This window comes from Triturus cristatus, chromosome 7 (genome assembly GCF_964204655.1).
Source record: "Triturus cristatus chromosome 7, aTriCri1.1, whole genome shotgun sequence".
Lineage (NCBI taxonomy): Eukaryota > Metazoa > Chordata > Amphibia > Caudata > Salamandridae > Triturus > Triturus cristatus.
The window spans coordinates 1158988455-1159011239 of record NC_140590.1 but is presented as its reverse complement, the minus strand read 5'-3'; the positions used below and the strand labels follow the sequence as shown (position 1 = coordinate 1159011239).

The window sequence follows — 22785 nt, the reverse complement described above, 5'->3', positions numbered from 1 at the left end:
GGCCTTAGAACCTTCTATGTTCCAAAGGGTTTGCTTGAAGTCCTCTCCTAAGTGTCCTAAAACTTTAAAATTTCAATCGCGACTTTCCCATAGAGTTGTACTGAGCTCGTGGCTGTGTTCTCACACTGCACGTGTCCCCCGTGGGTCCCCTGTGTCACTACCTTGGGTGGTTCCTTGGGGTCCCAGCGATTCTACGTGCTCTAGGCACTGTGTCTAGTCAAGTTGTGGTTGCTATACCACTTTCTTAGTATATGGTTCGGTCTCCCCCCGGAGCCCGCTGTGTATAGTGCTATTTACTGGTTTTTTTTTTTTTTTTGAAACCTTTATTACAGAATTCAAAAGATATACAAAGATGGGCCTACAACCTTCGGGCCGGCCGCTAGCAAACAGTAAGAGCATAGAATACAGTCAGTAAACAGTCGCTGCAGCGTGAGAGAGGTCACAGGAGTTGAAAGAAGCGTTGGCGGCCACACCGTCCGGACCCCCCACATGGCGGTTCCATTTTTATATAAGAAACGACAAACAAATCCACAAGGCAGCCAAAAGTCAAAGCAACAGTATGAGCTCCCCTGGGGAGGACCCTACCGATCCACAGGAATAGCGGGGGGGGGGGATAGGCCGGGGCGGAGACAAAGTGGACTCAAAGCCCAGAACCAAGGCGACAAGCAGACTAAGGAGACGGGGCCAGTGCCAGATCAGGCGTCAGCGGCGGGGTACAAATTCCGCCACGGTAGGTGTTCCAGGGGCCCCACTCTTTCACCCATTTCCCAGGCTTACCTCTCGCAACATACACTACCTTTTCCCGAAACATACACCAATCCATGTTGTCCTTCCACGCCGAGACCGTTGGCAACCTCTGGGAGCCCCACAATTGCGCAATGTCATGCTTGGCCACCATATATCCCAGAGTCACCCACCACGTCTGCGGCACTGAGTAGTCAGTCGGCTCCCACACATTTAGCAGACATCTCCTCGCCTCGGGAAGCAGCGTCACATGCGTGACCGCCTGCAACACCGCATGCACACCACGCCAGAATCGCGCCACCTCCGGGCATTCCCACAAAATATGGAGGAAGGTCCCTAAAGAACCACACCCACGCTTACACAACCCATCCACGGCATATCCCATACGCATCAGACCCGGCCCCGTAACATAGACCCTATGGAGTATCTTGAGCTGGACGAAGCGAAGGCGAGCCGGTATGGCCACCTCTTTCGGGGAGGCCACCGCAGACACCCAATCCTCGTCATCCAGCTCCAATCCATCGGCCACCCACACCTCACGAAGGCTAGTCAGCAGTCCCGAGCGATCGTTGATGAGCTTTTTGTAAATCAATGAAATCGTGCCGTCCGGTACATGCCCATCTAGCACTCTATCTTCCAGAGGGGAGTACTCCGGGATGGAGGCAACATCCGGGAATATGGAGCACAGCGCGTGACGGACCTGGATATATCGAAAGTACTCCCTGTCCTGCAACTGGAATTCAGTCTGCAGCACATCGAACGTTTTGAATCCCCCCCTCGTCCAGAGATCGCCCACCTTGCTGATGCCTATCATGTCCCACTTCTCAAAGCCCTTCGAGGTCCACAGAGAGCCCAGCCGCTCAGATGCATACAGCGGCGTCGCCTGGGTCAACCGATCCTTCCACCCCATCGCCGAGTTTGCCGCGTGCCACACCCGTACCGCGACCCGCGTAGGGCCCGTCAGACGTGCTTCAAGCGATCTAGAAGAAAGCGCCTGATTATAGTCGCCACCCGGCAGTAATAGTTTATCCATTTCAAAGGCCGGGTTAAGAGCGGGCCCATAAAGGCCGTGGTTTATAGCAGCCAGCTGGGAGGCCCAGTAATACCGTTTGATGTCTGGGAGGGCGACCCCCCCGTCGTACCACGGGAGCGTCAGCTTCGCAAGGGCGATACGCGGCCTACCCTCCCAGAACAGGCGTCGCTGCAGACTCTCCACCTCGCGAAAGTAGCGCGCCGGGACAACGTCCATCGTGTTCTGTAAAGCGTATAGGAAACGTGGCAGCGACATCATCTTAAACAATGCCGCACGGCCGAGCGGTGAGAGCGGCAAGCGCCTCCAACGCGCCACGTCCTCCTTCAGGCGCTGGAGGGGGGGAGCAAGTTCTGTTTATATCGGGCCTCAGTGTCCAGGGTAATGAAGATACCCAGGTACTTAAATCCCTGCGGAGCGATCTGGATAGGACAACCCCGCGGAAGGATAGGAGCCTCCCCGGAAAGGACATACACACAGGATTTAGCCCAGTTGATGACTAAGCCGGAGTTGCGGCCAAATGAATGCAAAACATCCACTAGTACAATCAGCGATTTACGCGGGGAAGCAAGGTATAAAAGAATATCGTCAGCGTAAAGGGATACGCGATCCTCATACTCGGGGGTCCATCGGAGACCACGGATAGAAGGGTGCCACCGCAGCCTCTCCGCCAGGGGCTCCAAGGCAAGCGCGAAGAGGAGCGGCGATAGCGGGCAGCCCTGCCGCGTGCCCCTGCCCAGCTCAAACGGAGCCGACACTCTACCGTTCACCGCCACCTGCGCCAGCGGTCCGGAGTATAACAGTTTCACCCAACCAATGAATCCCGGGCCAAAACCAAACTTAGCCAGCGTCGCCCAAATATATGGCCACTCAAGCGTGTCGAACGCCATAGTGGCGTCCAGGGACGCCATAATGGCCGGCTCTCGTATGAACGGGACCCGCGCGAGCACCCCATGCAAACGCCGCCGGTTGAGCGCGGTGTTGCGATGAGGGATAAAGCCGGACTGGTCCTGGTGAATCAGATCGCACACCACGCCAACCAGCCGATTAGCCAGCACCTTGGCGAGAATTTTGGGTTCCGCATTCAACAGCGAAATGGGCCTGTAAGACGTGACCCGATCCCGTGGCCTCCCCTCCTTATGAATAACCACGATAGTGGCCAGACGCTGGTCCAGCGGGAGGGAACCCGCCGAGCGGGCCGCGAGGAACATAGCACGGAGATGCGGCGCCAGCGTATCCGGTCGTAGTTTGTACAATTCGATGGGAAGGCCATTAGGACCCATGGCCTTGCCGGAGGCGACCGAATGTATGGCGAGGGCAATCTCCTCAGATGTTGGGGTCGCGTCCAACAACACTTTATCCTCCTCCGAAAGGGAAGGCAGCGCAATGTCTTTAAGCAGGGCATGGGAATCCTCTTCCGAGCGGGAAGATACCGGGGAATACACCCCACGGAAATATTCTGCAAAGCAATCAACAATTTCTCCTGGTTCAGTGACACACACACCATCCAATTTCTCAATCGACGGGACAACTCGACTCGCTCTCTCCTTTTTATCCAGCCACGCAATCAGTTTACCAGCCTTATCACCCACATCATACAGTCTCCCCTGTTGCTCTCTACTGAGGCCCCTGGCTGCCTCCGTGACGAGGGCCTTGTAGTCCGCCTGCTTGAGTCGGAGAGCATGCAATTTGTCGTCTGTCACCCCACACTCCAAATCACCCTCCAACTCAGTTATCTCAGTTTCAATACGGGTCACCTCCTCCCGCTCGCGCCTCCGGGAATGGGAAATAAGGGACAGGGCCTCCCCCCGGAGTACCGTCTTAAACGCCTCCCACAGAGAAACCGCAGACGACACAGACCCCACATTGTCTTCAAAATATCGCTTAAGAGATTTAACCAAATCTGCGCGAATTGTGGGGTCACGCAGGTACCAGGGATTAATCGGGACCACCCTCCCCTCCCCCCTCGGGACAATGTCGAAGTGCAACAGGAGCGGGGAGTGGTCTGAAATACCCCGCGCCAAATGTCGTACCTCCCCAACCCGCCCCGCCTGTACCGCTGGCATCAGGACATAATCAAGTCTCGAAAGACTGCCATGAGCCCCGGAATGAAAGGTGTACTGTATCTGCGTAGGATGTTTCAACCACCAACAATCCACCAGCCCCAGGTATCCAAGAGGCCGGACAACCACGCTTGGGCACGGGGGAGATCCCTAGGAGGGTGACAATCCTCAGTCCCGGAAACCACAGCGTTAAAATCCCCCCAACCACTAGAATCCCCTCCGGAAGGCCAAGGAGGAGGCGCCCCAGATCCGCAAAAGTAGTCGTTTGCAACCCTGGCGGGACATAAACAGAAACGAAAACAATCACTCTACCCTCCAATCTACCCACCAGAACCGTGTATCGTCCCCTGTCATCATGGAGCACCTCATCAACTTCCAACGGGAGCGAGGTCTTAGCCATAGTGCCCACACCCCTCGAACCATACGTGAAGCCCGAGTGGGCCATAAGGCGATAGCCCCGTCTGTTCATGGCACGAAAGGAGTTTCCAATGAGGTGTGTTTCCTGCAGAAAGACTATATCGGGTGAAATTCGTTTTAGGAACTGCAGGACCACCCCCCGTTTTATCCTGTCCCCCAGTCCATTAACATTCCAGGACAAAAGACTCAGTCCCCTACCCCCCATCATAGCCGAAATCGATCAATCGCCCCCCAGAGAGCACTTTAGAAATAGCACAACAATACTTCTGCCTTGTGGTACAAATAAACAATACCCAACCCCAACCCAACAGCCCCAACAAAACTCCCCCCTCCCTGCACCCCTGCATGAGCCCAAACAGCCCCCCCAACTTGCAGTGTGCCTGTCGCCCCTATGTGATTTAAACTACTAAGACCCCCTAGAGGAGGAAGGAGAACCCCCTCGAGACCCAGCACCACCTCCAATGGAGGGGAGACAAGACACAACAGACAAAAGACCCTAAGCTTGGCCGAAAGTGGCAGCATCCGGAGTGAGCCCCCGTGTCAGTACCTCAGACCCGGTCCGGTGGGCACTCTCCTCCCGTCCCCCCCCCCCCCCATCCCGACCATGACCCCCAGACAAAGTGTCCAGCCAGTCCCCGGCCGTTTCAGGGCGGTCAAAAAAGTGAGTGCGACCATCCGCCTCCACCCGCAGCCTGGCCGGGAAGAGCATGGCGTATTTTAAGTTCATGCCTCGAAGCCGCCACTTGACGCCCAGGAAACTCAGTCTCTGCTTCTGGACCGCCTGCGTGAAATCAGGAAAAAAGTTCACCTCCATGTTCTCCAGCTTAATCGGCCCTTGCAGTCTGGAAGCTTGCAAAATCGCATCCCTGTCCCGAAAGTTGAAAATACGGGCAATAAGAGGCCGCGGAGGGGCTCCGACCTTCGGTCTGCCTCCGGGAACTCTATGGGCCCTCTCCACAGCAAAGAATTTACTCAGTCCTCGAGGCTGGAGATGGGTAGAGATCAGGTCCTCCACAAAGAGATCCGCCGCCGACTCCTCCCGTCCCTCGGGTACTCCGATGATACGGATATTATTCCTTCGGGCCCGGCTCTCGGAGTCCTCCAGGCGCCGATCCATGAGCGCACTTGCCTGACGGAGCCGGTGCACCTCCATTTGAAGGGCCGCTACCTCAGTCGTGAGGCCCGACGCGGTGTGGGCCAAGGATTCGACCCGGTCATTCGTCTTGGAGAGATCAGCTCTCACAAGGTTGACATCAATGAGGACCGCGTCGAGTTTGTGTGCCAAAGTGTCGAATTGCTGGCCCACTGAGGTCTTCATCTCGGCAATGGCGCCCATGACGTCTTGCAAAGTCAGATCCGTAGGCAAATCCGGGGCATCCGGGGGGGACTCGGAGGACTTGTGCGATCCGCCGGGAGATCCCTTCGGGAGGGGGTAGCGGTCCATGACGTTGGCCTGTTGTGCGGTGCCACGCCGGGTCGACTTGGCCTTCAACCGATCCCCATCCTGCTTCGTGGCCATCGTCGTGTGTCTCGCACCCGCACCAGCCACGCAGTGGAGAGCAGGCAATCAAGGCCGAGAGCCTCGGGGGCCACCCCAGGACGGCAGAGCGGGCCACCGCAGGCAGGCAGGCAGGGTCTCCCAGCGAGGCCACCCCAACACAAAGAAGCGCTGTGATCCCACTTGCGATAATGGCAAGGGGACTCAAAAGCAAAAGTGAAAGTGTGGGGTACGCGACTCGCCAGGCCCAGCCCGCCGTTGTTGTTCACTTCGCCACTGGGTCGCCCCCAAACTCGAATCTGGGGTCAGGAGAGAAGTAGGCCGCAAACTTCAGTCGGTGCTCACTCCGGCACCCGGGGTCCGATTCGAAAACGGAAAACGGGCACCACCTCGGCTCAGGCTCACCGACACAGTCCCCTCAACCGATTCAGGATGAAGACAGGATAAACGTAGGAGGTTGCGGAGGTCCTCGGGAGCCTTGCACCTACGCGGCCATCTTGGTTGCGCGCTAGGCTCCTCGTGCTATTTACTGTTGTTCTAGTTCTTTAATATTGTGTACCTTGTTCTCTAATCTCATAAAGAGGTTAGTATAGAGTGATTAGAAATAAATACATATATTTTACATATACGTTGTGTGGTTCTCCTTTCATTTGGTCACTCAGGAGGTTATAATCTGGTAAACCAAGCTGCTTTACATTCCTTCGAGACTTAGCCTGAAGGCTGCTCTCCATAGCTACCACTAGGACAGCTTTCAAATAAAGGTTGTCTTTAACCTAATCATCAATAAGGGTTGTTTGGATTGGTGCAAGGTGCCCACTATAACTAGTGGACAGCATATAGCAGATGGGATTCAAGCTTGCTATTGCTCTACCAGATAAACTAATTGAGTGATTAACTGAAAACCACTATAGGTACTTCGGTACATATAAATCAAAACTAGACTAAAGTAAGTTCTACTGAACTTAGAGTCGGGTAAGTCAAGGGTCTAGCATACCCTTTCTCCAACTCAAGAGAGTTTAGTAGTTCCCACTATGGGGCATATGCATCAACAATGCCATTTGCGATTCCTTATTAGCGAAAAATAAGGATTCGCTAATAAGGAATAGCAAAAGGCTATGCATGTAGGAATCGCTATTCAAATAGCGATTCCTTAACTTTCCTTAATTGCGACTAGCAAATAGCGAGTAGCAATTAAGGAATGCCGTCCCAATCATTCCTATGGGCCTCCAGGCCCATAGGAATGAATTGGAGATTGCATGAGCAAATTGCGAGTACCAGTAGGTTCTCGCAAATTGCTCATGCAATTTCAAGGGTGCAAGGGTGTCAAAATGACACCCTATAGCACCCCTGAAATTGATATGTGCACATATGTTGCACACACACATGCTCTAAGGGCATGTGTGTGCGCAACATGAAACTTTGAAAAATGCACAAAAGTGCATTTTTCAAAGTTTTAGCAAATTACCATGCAGTTCATCTTCATGGTAATTTGCTCCCCCTATTAGCGAAATCGCTAATTTTTTAACTTTGATGCATTGCATTTAAGGAATCTCACTTTGGGATTCCTTAAATGCAATCGCTATTTAAGGAATCGCTATTTAAGGAATCCCTATTTAAAGAATCGCTATTTAAGGATTCCTTAAATAGCGATTTTTGCTTTTGGGTTGATGCATTGGGATTGGGTATTTTTAACTCGCTAACGGGAGTTATTAACGAATCGGTATTTTACCGACGGATTTTTGGCTTGATGCATGAGGCTGTATGTTAGGTAGTTGCCACACCACATAACACTAGTATGTCTTCTAGACCAGAAGCCAGTGGGCCTCTGACAACTAAGTATGACCATATCCCATTCCAAGAATTGAGGAGTATGTGTACAGCTAGGAAACTGAAGGCAGTGAAAAATACACGCACCCAACACCTCATAGAGGCTTTGCTGTTGGATGACCTCAGAAAGACCCCAGGTTCTGAGCAGGCAGGCAAGTTGGGTGGGACAGCAGAAGAGGAAAGGCCAGGAAGTGAAAACATCCAGGACCTAGACTCTGTGCTGAACAGGAGGATCAAGATGATTCTAACCTGGACAATCCAATTGTTCCTGAAGGTGAGGGAGAAGACCTCAGTGGTCCTCTCTTTACCCCACCTGGAAGGGTTAACAGATTACCAAGAAGATCAAGATCTCCTTCTCAGGAATGTAATCATTCTGGTACTTCTGCAGGGACCTCTGTTTCTCATAGGACTTCTTTTCATAAAAGGGAGTCCTCTTATGAGAAGACGTGCCAACTGCTTGAGTTTGAGAGAGCTAAGGTCAGAATCAAGAGAGAGCAATTGGCCTTAGATAGGGAAACCCTGGAGCTTCAGAAAGCTTCTAAAAAGCTGGGGCTAGGGCCCAATGGTGGCAGCAACAGTGTCCCTAGAGGTAGAGAACATACTCATGACCATAGTAACCTGAACAAGATTGTCCCTCCCTACCAGAGTGGGGATGACATCCACAAATGGATAACTGCACTGGAGAGGGCGTGTAAAGTACAGAGGGTCCCTCAGGAGCAGTGGGCAGCAATCTTGTGGCTGCTCCCCTTTGCAGACAAAGGTAGAGACAAGCTCCTCACTGTTAGAGATAGAGAAGATGATGTTGATAATCACCAAGTCTTGAAGAGTGCTCTGGTTGATGGGTTTGGCTTAACCACTGAGCAATACAGGATTAAGTTCAGAGATAACCAAAAGGCACAGACTCAAGACTGGGTTGACTTTGTAGATTGTGCTACTAAGGCTCTGGAAGGTTGGATACATGACAGCAAGGTGCATGACTTTTTAGGATTGTACAATTTGATTATGAGGGAGCAGATCCTTAATAATTGTCAAAACCAGCTTTTACGCCTGTACCTGGTGGACTCTGGTCTGACCTCTCCCCAAGAATTGGGAAAGAAGGCAGACAAATGGGTCAGAACCAGAGTAAAGCCAAAGATTCAGGGTGGTGACCAGAAGAAAGATTCCTCCAACACCCAAGAGAAAGGTGGGGATAAATCAAAAGATAAATCCACTACAGGGCCCCAAAAGTCCTCTTCCTTCCCTGAAAATAAACCTTATTGCCATGTCTGTAAGAAACCTGGCCACTGGCAAAATGACCCCATTCGCCCTAAGGTCAGCAATAAGGAAAATGTTCCTCCCAGCAATACTACCATTCCTCCTGGTTCTACAAGTAGTAATCCCCCAGGTGGTAGTAATACAACCAAAACGTTAGGTGGGTTCTCATGGGGAACTGAGGTGGACCATGGTTTAGAAAGGTCCCCCTCACAAGCCTCCTCCGTCTGTGATGGTGGAATGGGATTTCCCACTTTTACTAGTTCTTTGGGCAAGTACAGACAGGAGCCACTAATCAATGGTCAGAAGACGTTGGCATTCGGGGGCTCATGTCACCATGGCGACAGGGAAGCTAGTCTCCCATCAACAGCTTTTACGTGAGTTTAAGTACCAGGTGACCAACATTGATGGTATCAGGACAGATCATTATAACTCACACTAAATAAAGGATAGTACGCTAGCTGGGGATGAATGTGTGCGTGTATATATAGGGGGGCATTCCCTGTTAATGGACGAAAACCCTCACTCACCCAAGGGTGACATGCTTCATCATTGGGTTCCTCCAAGCGCACTGGCACCGCAAGGTACCCAGTGCGGGCTTCTACTTCCCGTTCGGGAAGGAGCAGGAGTGTTTTAACCTAGCATGTGAATGTTTCTGTACCTCAATGGTGTGGGTAAGGGGCAGAGTGCAAAAAAAGTTACATGAAAAATATGTGAATTATAACTATCTCTGAGGGTACAACTCAACTTTTTATTCAAACGTCCCGCTAAATAGAGTTAAAAATGTAACTGGATACAGGGTTATGGATGTCTACCCTGTGTGGTGGTCAACATGTTTCTGCCCAAGCTGACAATACTTCGTTCGGGGCATTCATCAGGACCTTAATATCAAGCCACTCTGCTTAGTTAGTGAACAATAACAAAAATCATAAGTATTTTTGTAAAAATTGAAAGACCAACCAAAATCAATTTGTCTTATTCAGAAGATCTGGTGATCCTACAATGAAAAGAGGGAAGAAAAAACAGACCATATATTTATATCAAAATATTGTGCCTCCACTATATTTATAAACACACATACACTTCAACCCCAGTGTAGTGATCTTACCTAAATATTCTGTGTATAGTTAGACTCTACCAACTCCAGAGTCGTATGCACAGCAGGACCCTCTATTAAGGGACATAACAAAATAAAAAGTGTATTGAAGATGAGACAGTATAGCACCTAATGGGACAAGGCCCAGTACATACAAGGACAAACAAGGAGTGTTATTGTTTATTAATTACCCTATTCTGACTTACGGAATATAGGTGTCATATCAGTCAAGTTACCCAGAAAAGCTTATTGTATATGGTAAAATACTCAATTCGTAGCAAGAAAAAAACGGCATCTAGTCTTATATGTGTTATTTTGTAATGTAATATTTATACATACAGGAAACAATGTTAGTTTCTTCGTCATCTGTAATGTAGAACAAACAGAAAAGTAAAGACTATTTAGCGTCACTAAAAAAGTGGTCTATAGGTGCCAGTATCAAGTGGACGCTAAAACGGTCTTTAAGCTGACATTACAAATGATGTAAAACCAGCACTGATATAGGTCAGTCGATGTGATGGGATAATAAAGTGCCCGACATCCGATCCTAGTAGTCGATCGTTTTAACGAGACACTAGCAAGGGGACAACAGCGTGTAGCATGTAAAAAGCGCTGATATATCAAAAATAGCCAATTATCCCTCTCTGTTCCATTTCAAAATGGTATAAAATAGCACTAGTTTGGACCAGCCTGTGTTACGGGATAATAGAGTGCCCGTCATCCGATCTTAGACGATCGACTTAAAGTGACACGAGCTTTGGGACAGACGAAGTGCAAAATTCAAAAAGGCGCTAATATGTCAAAATAGCCATTTCCCAGTTAGATCTCAACTCTTGGTTCCTGTCCTATTGCTGTATCCGACTCTGGGGGGAGCATTTGTCTGGTAACTGCGGTGGCTATTTATTTACCGTGATCGCGCCTGTGTGATAATGTACTCATTCGTCAGGGCGATGGAACGTTGTTAGGATACGTGATGTCGTCATGGAGAGTGCAATGACATGATGCTATATCCAATGGGAAAACGTGTCTTGCGGTAGTCATGGCAATCACTCTTGACAGTAAACACCAAATGAGATTCAATACTCTTTATATCTCTTTTAAACCAAAGAAGGCTCGATAATACGTATAAAAAGGTGCTATATGTGAGGTATTTAAAAAGACCTATGTCACTCAAAAAGAATATGAGAGGACGTGTATCTGTAGTAATGTATCGAGAACTAGAGATACAATAAAACTTTATTAATACGCATGCTCTTGATCCCTAGAACAGTGTAGTACATATTCAGGTGTCCAAACCTTACTAGTCTCTTGTTAGCCACAGGCGGGATAGACCCAAATTGAAATTTACAGTTATCAACAGACTCTTCTCAATTACTCAAATCTGTTTAACAGATTACGAAAAAAGTTGATATAATATCTTGGCTATGTCAAGTCTATGGTTGGTAAGATGTTATAAGCCCTACACGCAGGCCCGGACTGGCCGTAGCGGGCACCGGGCAATCCCCCGGTGCGCCGCACGGGTGGGGGCCGGTTTTGGGCCCCTGGGGGCCGTTTTGTTACAGGGCGTTTTTGCAGCATAGCTGCAAAATCGGCCCTGTAACTAAATCGGCCGAAAACCGGCCCTGGCAAAGAGCTCGGCGGCACCCCCAAGCCGCGGGGGGCCGGCTGAGCACTTTGCCAGGGCCGGTTTTGGTTTCCAGTCCGGCCCTGCCTACACGATGTTTTGAGATCTTTTAAATGCTGCACCAAGGTATGTCATCATTTAGGCCACTGAGGTTACTGGCCAATCTGAACACCCAGCATTGTTCTCGATGAAACAGGATAGCATCCAGAGGGCCCATGTTTTTGTGATATTTGGGTTTATCTAACACAAGTTAACTGATGTCTCCTTCTGTGTGACCTGTGTCCAGATAATGGCGAGTAAGTTTCGTGTTGGATTTTTTACATTTGATTGAGCTCCGATGTTCTATTATACGTGTTTTTACCTTTCTAGTAATCATGCCCACGTATTTCAGATTGCAGGGACACCTAATGAGATATACCACTGCCTCAGAGTTGCAATTAGTATGATTAGTAATGGTCCATGGGGATTTTAGGCCCAAATCAATTTGCGTAGTATGTGAGGTCAAGTGGCAAACAACGCAGGATCCGCATGGAAAATGCCCCTGTATTGGACGACCTGTTCAGATCGTACGTAGGAGATCTGTAGGAGGTGTCTGACGTGGTCTTGTGTGTACCAAGATGTTGCCAAGAGTAGAGCTCCGTTTAACCCCTTCCATGCCCATGACGGAACGGTTCCGTCATGAGCATCGGTTGCGCTGTGCTCATGACGGAACCGTTCCGTCATGGCTCCGCCCGCGCTCGAACCCTTCAGCACCGCGGGGGGAATTCCCGCAGCGCTGAAGGGGTTAAAGGCAAAAAGGGGTCTCTCACAGGTTTTTGTGCCTTTATTCAGAATGTGCCAGTTCGAGAGAACCACCTTTTTGATGGTGTTGCTCAAATGACTAAAGGTGCTAACACATACCAAACGAGCAGAAGAGGTTTTTGGGTATGTCTCTAAAAGAGCATCCCGGTTGTTATTGCGAGCCCTCATACTTGCTAGATGCACCAAATATGACGGATATTGTCATGTAATGAGATTACGACAGAGTTTATCAGCATGTTCCCGATATTTGACCAATTCAGTGCAATTTCTCCTAAGGCATAGGAATTGGCCTACAGGCAGATTATCACGTAATGCTCGTGGATGAAAACTCCTGTAGTTTAGCAATGTTTTCCTAGCCATCGGCTTTTGATATAGTTCTGTGTAAATGTGTCCATCTTTTGGATAAAGCAGAAGATCGAGGAATGGTAAAGCTTCTCTACTAGATTCACCTGTGAATTTAAGATGTACATTCAAAGAGTTCAGCCAGGACGAGAATTCTTGTAGGTTCACCTTGCCATACAACCAGAATATCTTCAATGTAGCGCTTCCACAGCACCATTTTGCTGTGGAAGGGATTTGCCACTGGATAAATATAGGTTTTCTCGAACCAAGGCATGTAGAGATTGGCCATACTGGGAGCGCAGGTGCTGCCCATTGAAGTGCCTGTCACTTGCCAGTATAGCTGGACTTCAAAGGCAAAGACATTTTCTCTCATTGCAAGATTCGCACACTCCATTACAAATGGTGTAGGGGTCGGATCCTCCCGAGGATGTAGAGACAGCAGGTGTTCAATGGTCTTGAGAGTATCACCTTGGGGAATATTCGTGTACAATGCCTCTACATCATAGGAGGGCAAAAGATGTTTATTGGGATCAAACTGTATGTCCTTCAAATAGGATATGACATGTTTTGTGTCTTGGAGGTACAATGGCATCTGAGACACAAGAGGCCTCAAGAACCAGTAAACAAACTGGGACAGGGGTTCTAAAATAGACCAAATGCCAGATACAATGGGCCTACCTGGTGGAGGTCTCTGGGCCTTATGTATTTTTGGCAAGATGTAGAACGCTGGGGTCTTGGGTTGCTTGGGTGTCAAAAAATTGGCCTCATTCTTGGTAATCGAGGAGGAGCCTAGCGCGCAACCAAGATGGCCGCGTAGGTGCGAGGCTCCCGAGGACCTCCGCGACCTCCTGCATAAATCCTGACTATATCCTGTCCTAGATGAGGGGACTGTGTTCGTGAGACCGAGCTGAGGTGCCACCCGTTTTCCGTTTCCAAATCGGACCTCGGACACCGGCGGGAGCATCGATTGAGGTTTGCGGCCTTCTCCACGCCGGCCCCCCGGATTGGAGTTGTGGGGCGATCCGGAGACAAAGTGAACAACAGCGGCGGGCGAGGCTGGGCGATTCGCGTACCCCGCACTTTCACTTTCGCTTTCGCGCCCTCCTTGCTGCCAAGCGAGGTAGGGTCGCGAGGCGGCGTGCGGTGGTGTGACTTCATCGGGGAGCCCTGCCGGCCCGCCAGCTGTGATCCGCCCTTCGGAGCTGTGGTCGCCCTCCCCCGGAGCCCGTGAACCGGTCTGTCAGCCCTTTTCAAGGGGATTGGCACGATTTGGGGACTGCAGCCATGTCCACGAAACAAGATGGCGACCGGGCAAAGGTGAAATCGACCCGCCGTGGCGCAGCCCCTCAGTCTAACAACATGGACCGCTACACCCTCCAGAAGGGATCTCCAGAGGCGCCGCGTAGGTCCCCTGTTGGCCCGACTGATGCCCCTGCTTTGCCCGCGGATCTGACCCTCCGGGACGTCATGGGCGCCATCGCCGAGATGAAGGCCTCAGTGGACCAGCGCTTTGACACTCTGGCGCAAAAGATTGACTCGGTCCTCGTGGATGTGGGCCTGGTGACGGCCAATCTGTCCAAGACGAATGACCGGGTCGACTCTTTGGCCCACACCACCTCGGGCCTCACAACGGACGTGGCGGCCCTCCAAAAGGAGGTGCGCCGACTGGGCCAGGCGAGCGCCCTGATGGATCGTCGACTGGAAGATTCCGAGGGTCGGGCCCGGAGGAACAATGTTCGCATTGTCGGGGTGCCAGAGGGACGTGAGGAGGAGGCGGCGGATCTGTTTGTGGAGGACCTGATCCTCACCCGCCTCCAGCCCCGGGGGCTGAGTAAACTCTTCGCAGTGGAACGTGCCCACAGGGTCCCCGGAGGGAGACCTAAGATCGGAGCCCCTCCGAGGCCTCTCATTGCCCGGATCTTCAACTTTCGGGACAGAGACGCTATCCTGCAGACTTCTAGGCAACAAGGACCGGTCAGACTCGACAATATGGACGTAAACTTCTATCCTGATTTTACTCCGGCGGTTCAGAAGCAGAGACTGAGTTTTCTCGGAGTCAAACGTCGCCTACGGGACCTGAACCTCAAGTATGCGATGCTTTTTCCAGCGAAGTTGAGGGTAGAGGTGGATGGCCGCACGCACTTTTTTGATCGTCCCGAGGCGGCCGGGGACTGGTTGGACACTTTGCCCGGGGACCGGGGCCGGGGGGGTGGGGGGGGCGCGGTTGGTGGGGAGGGCTTGCCGGATCAGGACTGAGGGACTAATAGTAGGCCTTGCTCTGGACAACATTATTGTCATCATTGACTGACTGTGTAAGTTCCCCTCCCGTGGAGGTCGTACGGGGTCTCTTGGGGGCTTTCCCTCCTCCTCTGGGGGACTAGTTAGTGTTTTCATCTATGGGGCGACAGGCACACTGCACTTTGGGGGGGCTGTTCGGGCTCATGCAGGGGTGCAGGGAGGGGGGAGTTCTGTTGGGACGGGTGGGTTGGGGTGGGGTGCTGTTCGTTTTTACCGCAAGGCAAACCCTTTACTGTATTGGTGTTTTTGAGGTGCTCTCGGGGGGACGAGTGATGGCTTCTGTATGTGATGGGGGGTAGGGACTTGACTTTGTTGTCTTGGAACGTTAATGGACTGGGGGATAGGATTAAGCGAGGTGTGGTCCTGCAGTATCTGAAACGAATTTCGCCAGATGTGGTCTTTCTGCAGGAGACACACCTTATTGGTAATTCCTTCTTTGCCATGAATCGGCGTGGCTATCGTTTGGTGGCCCACTCGGGCTTCACGTCTGGCTCGCGGGGGGTGGGCATCATGGTTAAGAACTCGCTCCCGCTGGAAATAGATGAGGTGCGCCATGATGAGAGGGGACGCTACATTGCCTTGGTGGGGAGAATGGAGGGCAAAGTGGTTGTCTTTGTCTCAGTGTATGTCCCACCGGGGCTACAGTCTACCACTTTTGCGGACCTGGGGCGCCTCCTCCTTGACCTTCCGGGGGGGCTTCTGGTGGTTGGGGGGGATTTCAATGCGGTGGTTTCTGGGACTATGGATCGTCACCCCCCTAGGGACCTCCCCCGGGCGCAGGCGTGGCTGTCCGGCCTTTTAGATACATTGGGATTGGTGGACTGCTGGCGCTTAAAACATCCCACGCAGCTGCAATACACCTTCCATTCGGGTGCCCATGGTAGCCTCTCACGGCTTGATCATATCCTTGTCCCTGCGGCCTATGCTGGGAGGGTGGGAGAGGTGCGCCATCTGGCGCGGGGTATTTCAGATCACTCCCCGCTCCTGTTGCACTTTGGTGTCCTCCCGAGGGGGGAGGGCAGGGTAGCTCCAATTAATGCCTGGTATCTGCGCGACCCCACTATTCGCGCTGACTTGATTAAATCCTTGCAGCGGTATTTCGAGGAGAATGTGGGGTCTGTCCCTTCGGCTATCTCCCTTTGGGAGGCCTTCAAGACAGTTATTAGGGGGGAGGCCCTCTCCTTCATATCCCATGCCCGGAGGCGCGAGCAGGAGGAGGTGACCCGAGTGGAGGCCGAAATTACTGAACTGGAGGGTGATTTGGGGAGTGGGGTGACGGATGCTGCACTGCATGTTCTACACCTTAAGCAAGAGGCCTATAGGGCCCTCGTCACGGAGGCAGCCAGGGGCCTCAGTAGAGAGCAACAGGGGCGACTGTATGATGTGGGTGATAAGGCTGGTAAATTGATTGCGTGGTTGGATAAAAAGGAGAGGGCGAGTCGTGTGGTTCCGCTGATTGAGAGGATGGATGGTGTACGTGTCACCGAGCCAGAAGACATTGTCTCTTGCTTCGCGGATTATTTCCGCGAGGTGTATTCCCCGGTCTCCCCCTGCTCGGAGGCGGATTCTCATGCCCTGCTTCGAGATATCGCGCTGCCCTCCCTTTCGGTGGAGGACAGGGAGTCGTTGGATGCTGCTCCTACCTCGGACGAAATTGCCCTCGCTATACGCTCGGTTGCATCTGGCAAGGCCATGGGCCCGAACGGCATCCCTATCGAGTTGTATAAGCTGCGACAGGACGTACTGGCACCCCACCTCCGCGCGATGTTCCTTGCGGCCCACTCGCTGGGCTCCCTCCCGCCGGACCAACGTCTGGCTACAATCGTGGTGATCCACAAGGAGGGGAAACCCCGAGACCGGGTTACCTCCTATCGGCCTATCTCGCTCTTGAATGCGGAGCCCAAAATCCTTGCCAAGGTGCTTGCCAACCGGCTGGTCGGCGTGGTGGGCGAGTTGGTCCACCAAGACCAGTCTGGCTTTATCCCCCATCGCAACACGGCCCTCAATCTGCGGCGCTTGCACGGGGTGCTCGCGCGTGTTCCGTTTGTGCGGGAGCCGGCCATCTTGGCGTCCTGAGACGCCACCATGGCGTTTGACACGCTCGAATGGCCATACATTTGGGCGATGCTGGCGAAATTTGGTTTTGGACCGGGATTCATCAGCTGGGTCAAATTGTTGTACTCGGGCCCGTTAGCGCAGGTGGTAGTGAATGGGCGAGTCTCGGCCCCGTTCGCGCTGGGACGGGGCACGCGACAGGGTTGCCCCTTGTCGCCGCTCCTGTTTGCATTGGCCTTGGAACCCCTGGCGGAGTGGTTGCGGTGGCACCCTTCCATCCGTGGTCTCCGTTGGACCCCGAGTATGAGGACCGCGTGTCCCTCTACGCTGATGATATCCTTTTGTACCTAGCCTCCCCGCGCAAATCCCTGATTGTCCTGGTTGATGTCCTGCGCTCCTTTGGCCGTAACTCAGGCCTTGTCATCAACTGGGCTAAATCATGTGTCTATGTGCTTTCCGGGGAGGCTCCCGTCCTCCCGCGGGGATGTCCGATCCAGATTGCCTCGCAGGGGTTTCGGTACCTGGGTGTCTATATCACGCTGGACCCGGCGGCCCGCTACGAGCGAAACTTGCTTCCCCCCCTCCAGCGCTTGAAGGAGGACGTCACGCGCTGGCGGCACCTGCCGCTTTCGCCGCTCGGCCGGGCGGCATTGTTTAAGATGATGTCGTTGCCGCGCTTCCTGTACGCTCTCCAGAACACTATGGACCTAGTCCCGGCGCGCTACTTCCGTGAGGTGGAGAGTCTACAGCGCCGCCTGTTCTGGGACGGGAGGCCGCGTATAGCCCTGGCGAAGTTGACGCTCCCGTGGTACGACGGGGGGATTGCCCTCCCGGACATTAAGCGGTATTACTGGGCCTCCCAGCTAGCTGCAATTAATCACGGCCTCTATGGGCCCGCCTTGAACCCGGCATTTGAAATGGACAAGATGCTCCTGCCCGGTGACGACTACAATCGAGCACTCTACTCTGGCGCGCCGGATCCCCGCTTGACGGGGCCCACGCGTGTCATGGTGCGGGTGTGGCACGCGGCCAATGCAGCTATGGGGTGGAAGGACCGTTTGACCCGGGCGTCGCCGTTGAATGCGCCTCAGCGGTTGGGCTCCCTGTGGACCTCGAAGGGCTTCGAGAAGTGGGACACGATTGGCATCAGTAAAGTGGGGGACCTCTGGACGAGAGGGGGATTTAAAACATTCGAGACGCTGCAGACGGAGTTTCAGCTGCAGGGCAGTGAATACTTTCGGTACTTGCAGGTCCGTCATGCGCTGGGCTCCGTCTTCCCAGACGCCGCCTCCATCCCGGAGTCTTCCCCCCTGGAGGATAGAGTGCTGGATGGCCACGTTCCGGATAGCACGATCTCCCTCATTTACAAAAAATTGATTAATGACCGCTCGGGCCTGCTGACCGGCCTCCGTGAGGCTTGGGTTGCCGACGGGCTGGAGTTGGACGACGAAGACTGGATTTCCGCGGTGGCCTCTCCGAAGGAGGTGGCCATACCGGCTCGCCTTCGCTTCGTCCAGCTTAAGATACTCCACCGGGTTTACATGACGGGGCCAAGGCTTCTGCGTATGGGTTATGCTGAGGATGGGTTGTGTAAGCGTGGGTGTGGTGCTTTGGCGACTTTTTTGCATATTTTGTGGGAATGCCCGAAGGTGGAGCGATTCTGGCGTGTTGTGCATGAGGTCCTGCGTCTGGTTACGCATGTCGCACTGTTGCCTGAAGCGAGGAGATGCTTGCTGAATGTGTGGGAACCAACTGATTACTCGGTTCCGCAGACGCGATGGGTGACTCTGGGATATATGATAGCTAAGCGTGACATCGCTCAACTGTGGGGATCCCAGCGGCCCCCGGCGGTGTCGGCCTGGAAAGAACATATGGATTGGTGCATGTTCCGAGAAAAGGTGGTGTATGTGGCGAGGGGCAAGCCTGGGGCGTGGGTGAAAATATGGGGCCCCTGGAACGCCTACCGCGGGGGTATTTGCGAGCCACCACTGCTGCCTGCTGCCTCACCGGCTCCGTCCCCCTAGTTGACCCCCTCCCCCAGCCCCGGGCACAGAGTTCCCCCAGTCCTGGACTTGTTTCCCTTCCCCCTCTTCAGATTCCTGTGGATGGTCGGGGTCCCTTATTCGAGGAGCACGTGTGGTTACCTTCGATTGCGGGTTGCCTTGCGGGTGTGTTTTTCTATGTTGTTGCGTGTGTATAAAATGAAACCGTATTGTGGGCTTAGAGTCATGTGGCTTACGTCGTTGATGTCTCCTGATTTGCTTCTCTGTAACGCCAAGTGCCCTTTTGTAAGTTTGTCAGATGCTCCTGTCACTCTAGCGGCCGGCCGGAAGGTTGTAGGCCCATACTTGTATATACCTGAGATTGCAATAAACGGTTTCAACAAAAAAAAAAAAAATTCTTGGTAATCCATACCGACTCAACTGCTGTCTTAACCATCGCATTTATGGGCTTTTGTAGTCTCATGGTGGGATCACGATTAATGGGCATGTAGTACTTAGTGTCCTGTAATTGTCGTAGGCATTCATTTCAGTACATAACTGTGTCCATGACAGCCGTAGCCCCACCTTTGTCTGCTGGTTTGTTTACTAGAAGAGGGTCAGACCCAAGGGTACATGCACATTGTTCCTCTTCTTTGGTTAAATTGAAAAACAGTTGTTTTGCTAATGCCTTCTTTAAAGCAAAATCTTTCAGAACAGCTTTTGTAGAGATGGTATGTGGACTTGTTTCTCAGACCTGTATTAATGGAGAATGTTTGTGGTCTCATTTTGGTTATTGAAAAAAAAAGATAGATGTATCTTCAAAAAAAAAGCAAAGAATTCTTGGTGTGTTTTAAAATCATCGCCCATGTGCGTCGGCACAAAACCTAGTCCTTTCTCCAAAACTTGAAGTTCCATAGGGGTAAGGCACCTTTGGCTTAGGTTAACAACTAAGTCTTTGTCCCGCTGGTAGATGCGCCCGTCATGCTCCTCGTGATCCTCTGTTCCAACGATGGGTCCCACTGGACATGTGTTCTCTGTGGTACTTGACGTGCCTCTTGTGCCCGTCCTCTGTTTGTTCTTCGACGTCCTCTGCGTCCCCTGTCCTGGCCAAAAAAAGGCGGTGGATAACCTGGAATGCCAAATGGTTGTGGTTGGAACGGTGGAGGTTGATAGGGCCACGATTGTGGTGGCCACCATGGCATCTGTTGAGGCATGTTAGAAAAATTGCCTCTACCCCTCATAGATCTTGCTCTATAAGATGAATCTGAGTCACTTGATCCTGTTTCTTCAGACTGACTCCAGTCGTCTGAATTCGATATCCATTCATCGGTATTGCGGCGCCAGCCTCTTGCTCCTCTCCGGTTGTTTTTTTTGGGTTGCTGTGTGGTATATTCATCTGTTACATAGGGGTATATTTTTTCTTGAGTAAATCTATCCATATCTTTTTTACGTTTACTCACTTTGTACTTAATGAGATCTTCCTTCGTTTCATTAAGTGCCTTCGTAATCTCTTCGAGTCTCTTTTTATAAATAGTCACCTGTATTGAGCTTTTCAATTGGTTTTCTAAGGTCTGAATCTCAATAATGAGAAGATCAGCTGTTTCTTTGGCAGTGTTAATCAACAAAATAAGCCAATCTCTTGAGCATTTCCATGCTATTTTGGACCAATTAATTTTAAACACCTTATTATCAAGGAACAGTCTCAGAGCATTAGAGACGACTAGGCCCTGTGGGGCTATATTCGCACGTAAATACTCTGTCAATATTGCGGCATGTAAGGCCGTCCGTATATGTTGTCTCTTTAAGTTGGTAAGTTTAGTCCACTCTTCATTGAGAGCTAACAACTGTGAAATCTGTGTGTCCAATATACTGGGTGTCTGCAAAATGGCCTGTACCATATCATCATCAAACGAAAGACATGTATTCTCAGTCATGATGCCTACGTCTGGACAACTCAACGTCTGGCGTCCCTGACTTCTTAAACAGCCTATAAAAAAGGGGAAAAGAAAGATACCTAGACCCACAAACCCAAGGGTTGTACTAACCTATTCCTCACACAAAAGGGTCGGATAGAACCTTGTAACACCTAAAGAACAATGGCTATGTTACCTATCCTCTATTACTTCCAGATCAAGCGTACTATCCTTTATTTAGTGTGAGTTATATTGATCAGGAGAGATCATCCCATGGCCATAGTCAATCTCAGCTGGGGAGGGGTCACTGGCTCAAAGAGAGTGGCAGTGTCCCCAAACTTGACTGTAGATTGCCTATTGGGAAATTATATGGAAATTTCAGCCTGGTCTGAGGTTGAATACCAGGCCTATTTAAGAATGTTAGGCCTTCCTGAGAGGGTTGGTGGGGCTCTTAGGGTCACAGCCCAACCCCAGGGAAATCTTGGAGTTATGGAGCCTGAAAGAATGGCCCACTCTACTCCACAAGAGAGCACAAGGGTTGGAGAAAAGTCTTCTTCCCCCAGACTGTAGGTAAGGGTCAGCTTCCTCGGGGAACTGATCCTACCCCTTGTGAAGGAGTTGCCCAAGAGGTGGTCAGGCCTGGCCTGACAACACCCGTGATGGCAGGGGACCCTTCCAAGGAGGTACCCAGTCTGGAGCAGGTAACCTGCCCCTCTCTACCCTACCTTAATCAGCCTAGGGCTGCAGAGGTCAGGAAGGTCAGTGGATCCCTAAAGGCCCACTGCCCAGAGGAACATCCCATCAACAGATATGGGGCACCCAGTCTAGTAGCCCTAGCCAGGTGGAAATTCCTCAACACACTGAGGTATCCATCTTAACATTGAATAGGGACCACCCCCAGATGAACTCTGTTGGACAAAGACAAACCTGGGACCAAGTGGTTCCAAACCTACCATGTCCCTCCAGTGTTCCAACCAAAGGGACCCAACCCCCCGCTGTAGGCAGCCAGAGGATGACCCTTAGGGCCAGATACAACTCAGTCATGGAAAGAAAGGCCTCCATGATGACTAGTGATCTGAGGAAGCTGAGGCCAACTTTATTAGGGCCTCACTTCCCTACTCAGACACCCCACCAGCCTTTTACTTTGACAAAACACCCTACAGGTAGAAATCTCAACTTTTGAAGACCATCCCATACACTTAGCCGTAGGGTCTGCCTAGTGGACCATAAGACAGGGTGTATCCATGCTAGTGCAGGATCTTCCTTATATGGCCACTTAGTCAATAAAGGCTCAACTGGCCAAGGTTAGCCTTATCTCCTTTCATTTGGGGGGAGGGGGAGGGGGGTTTATGTAGCAAGGTGGAATCAAACTGACTGATTACCCCCACTTTTTGCCTGGCGTTTTGCTGGTTTTCGACATAGTTTGACTGGGATCCTGCTAATCAGGACTCCAGTCTATCTGCTTTCTCCCTAAAGAACAAGTTACTTTCCTTCGGTAATGATACATCTGTAAGAAACATTAGGTAGTTAGATTCCTTAACTTAGAATATCCCCAGGCGTCAGGCTGGATCCGGAAAGATTTTTCGTCAGCAGTACCCTTGCGCGTTGGTAGGCGTCGTCTGCTACTCCGCGTCCGTCGTCGTGATCGCCGGGATGACGTCGTCGGAGTACTTAGACACCGCACTCGCGCGCTGACGTCAGTTCTGTATATAGCTTTCCGCGCCAGAAAGGCAGAGCCGTGCAAGAAACCGACACTGGTGCCATGAAACTAGGGTCCTGAAAGGGATGACCTTAACCCTAGATATCAGTTCGCAGAACGGGGAGGATGTGTGGGGCGGTAAGGA

At 51.7% G+C, this 22785-nt stretch overlaps 1 protein-coding gene and 1 pseudogene across 1 annotated transcript in view; both read right to left on the bottom strand.

Annotated features, from left to right (window-relative positions):
- LOC146811315 (uncharacterized) overlaps positions 1–22785 on the bottom strand; it is a 1339659-nt gene that overhangs the window by 878065 nt on the left and 438809 nt on the right. The window lies entirely within an intron of this gene.
- LOC146811317 (condensin complex subunit 2 pseudogene) overlaps positions 12809–22785 on the bottom strand; it is a 34197-nt pseudogene continuing 24220 nt past the window's right edge.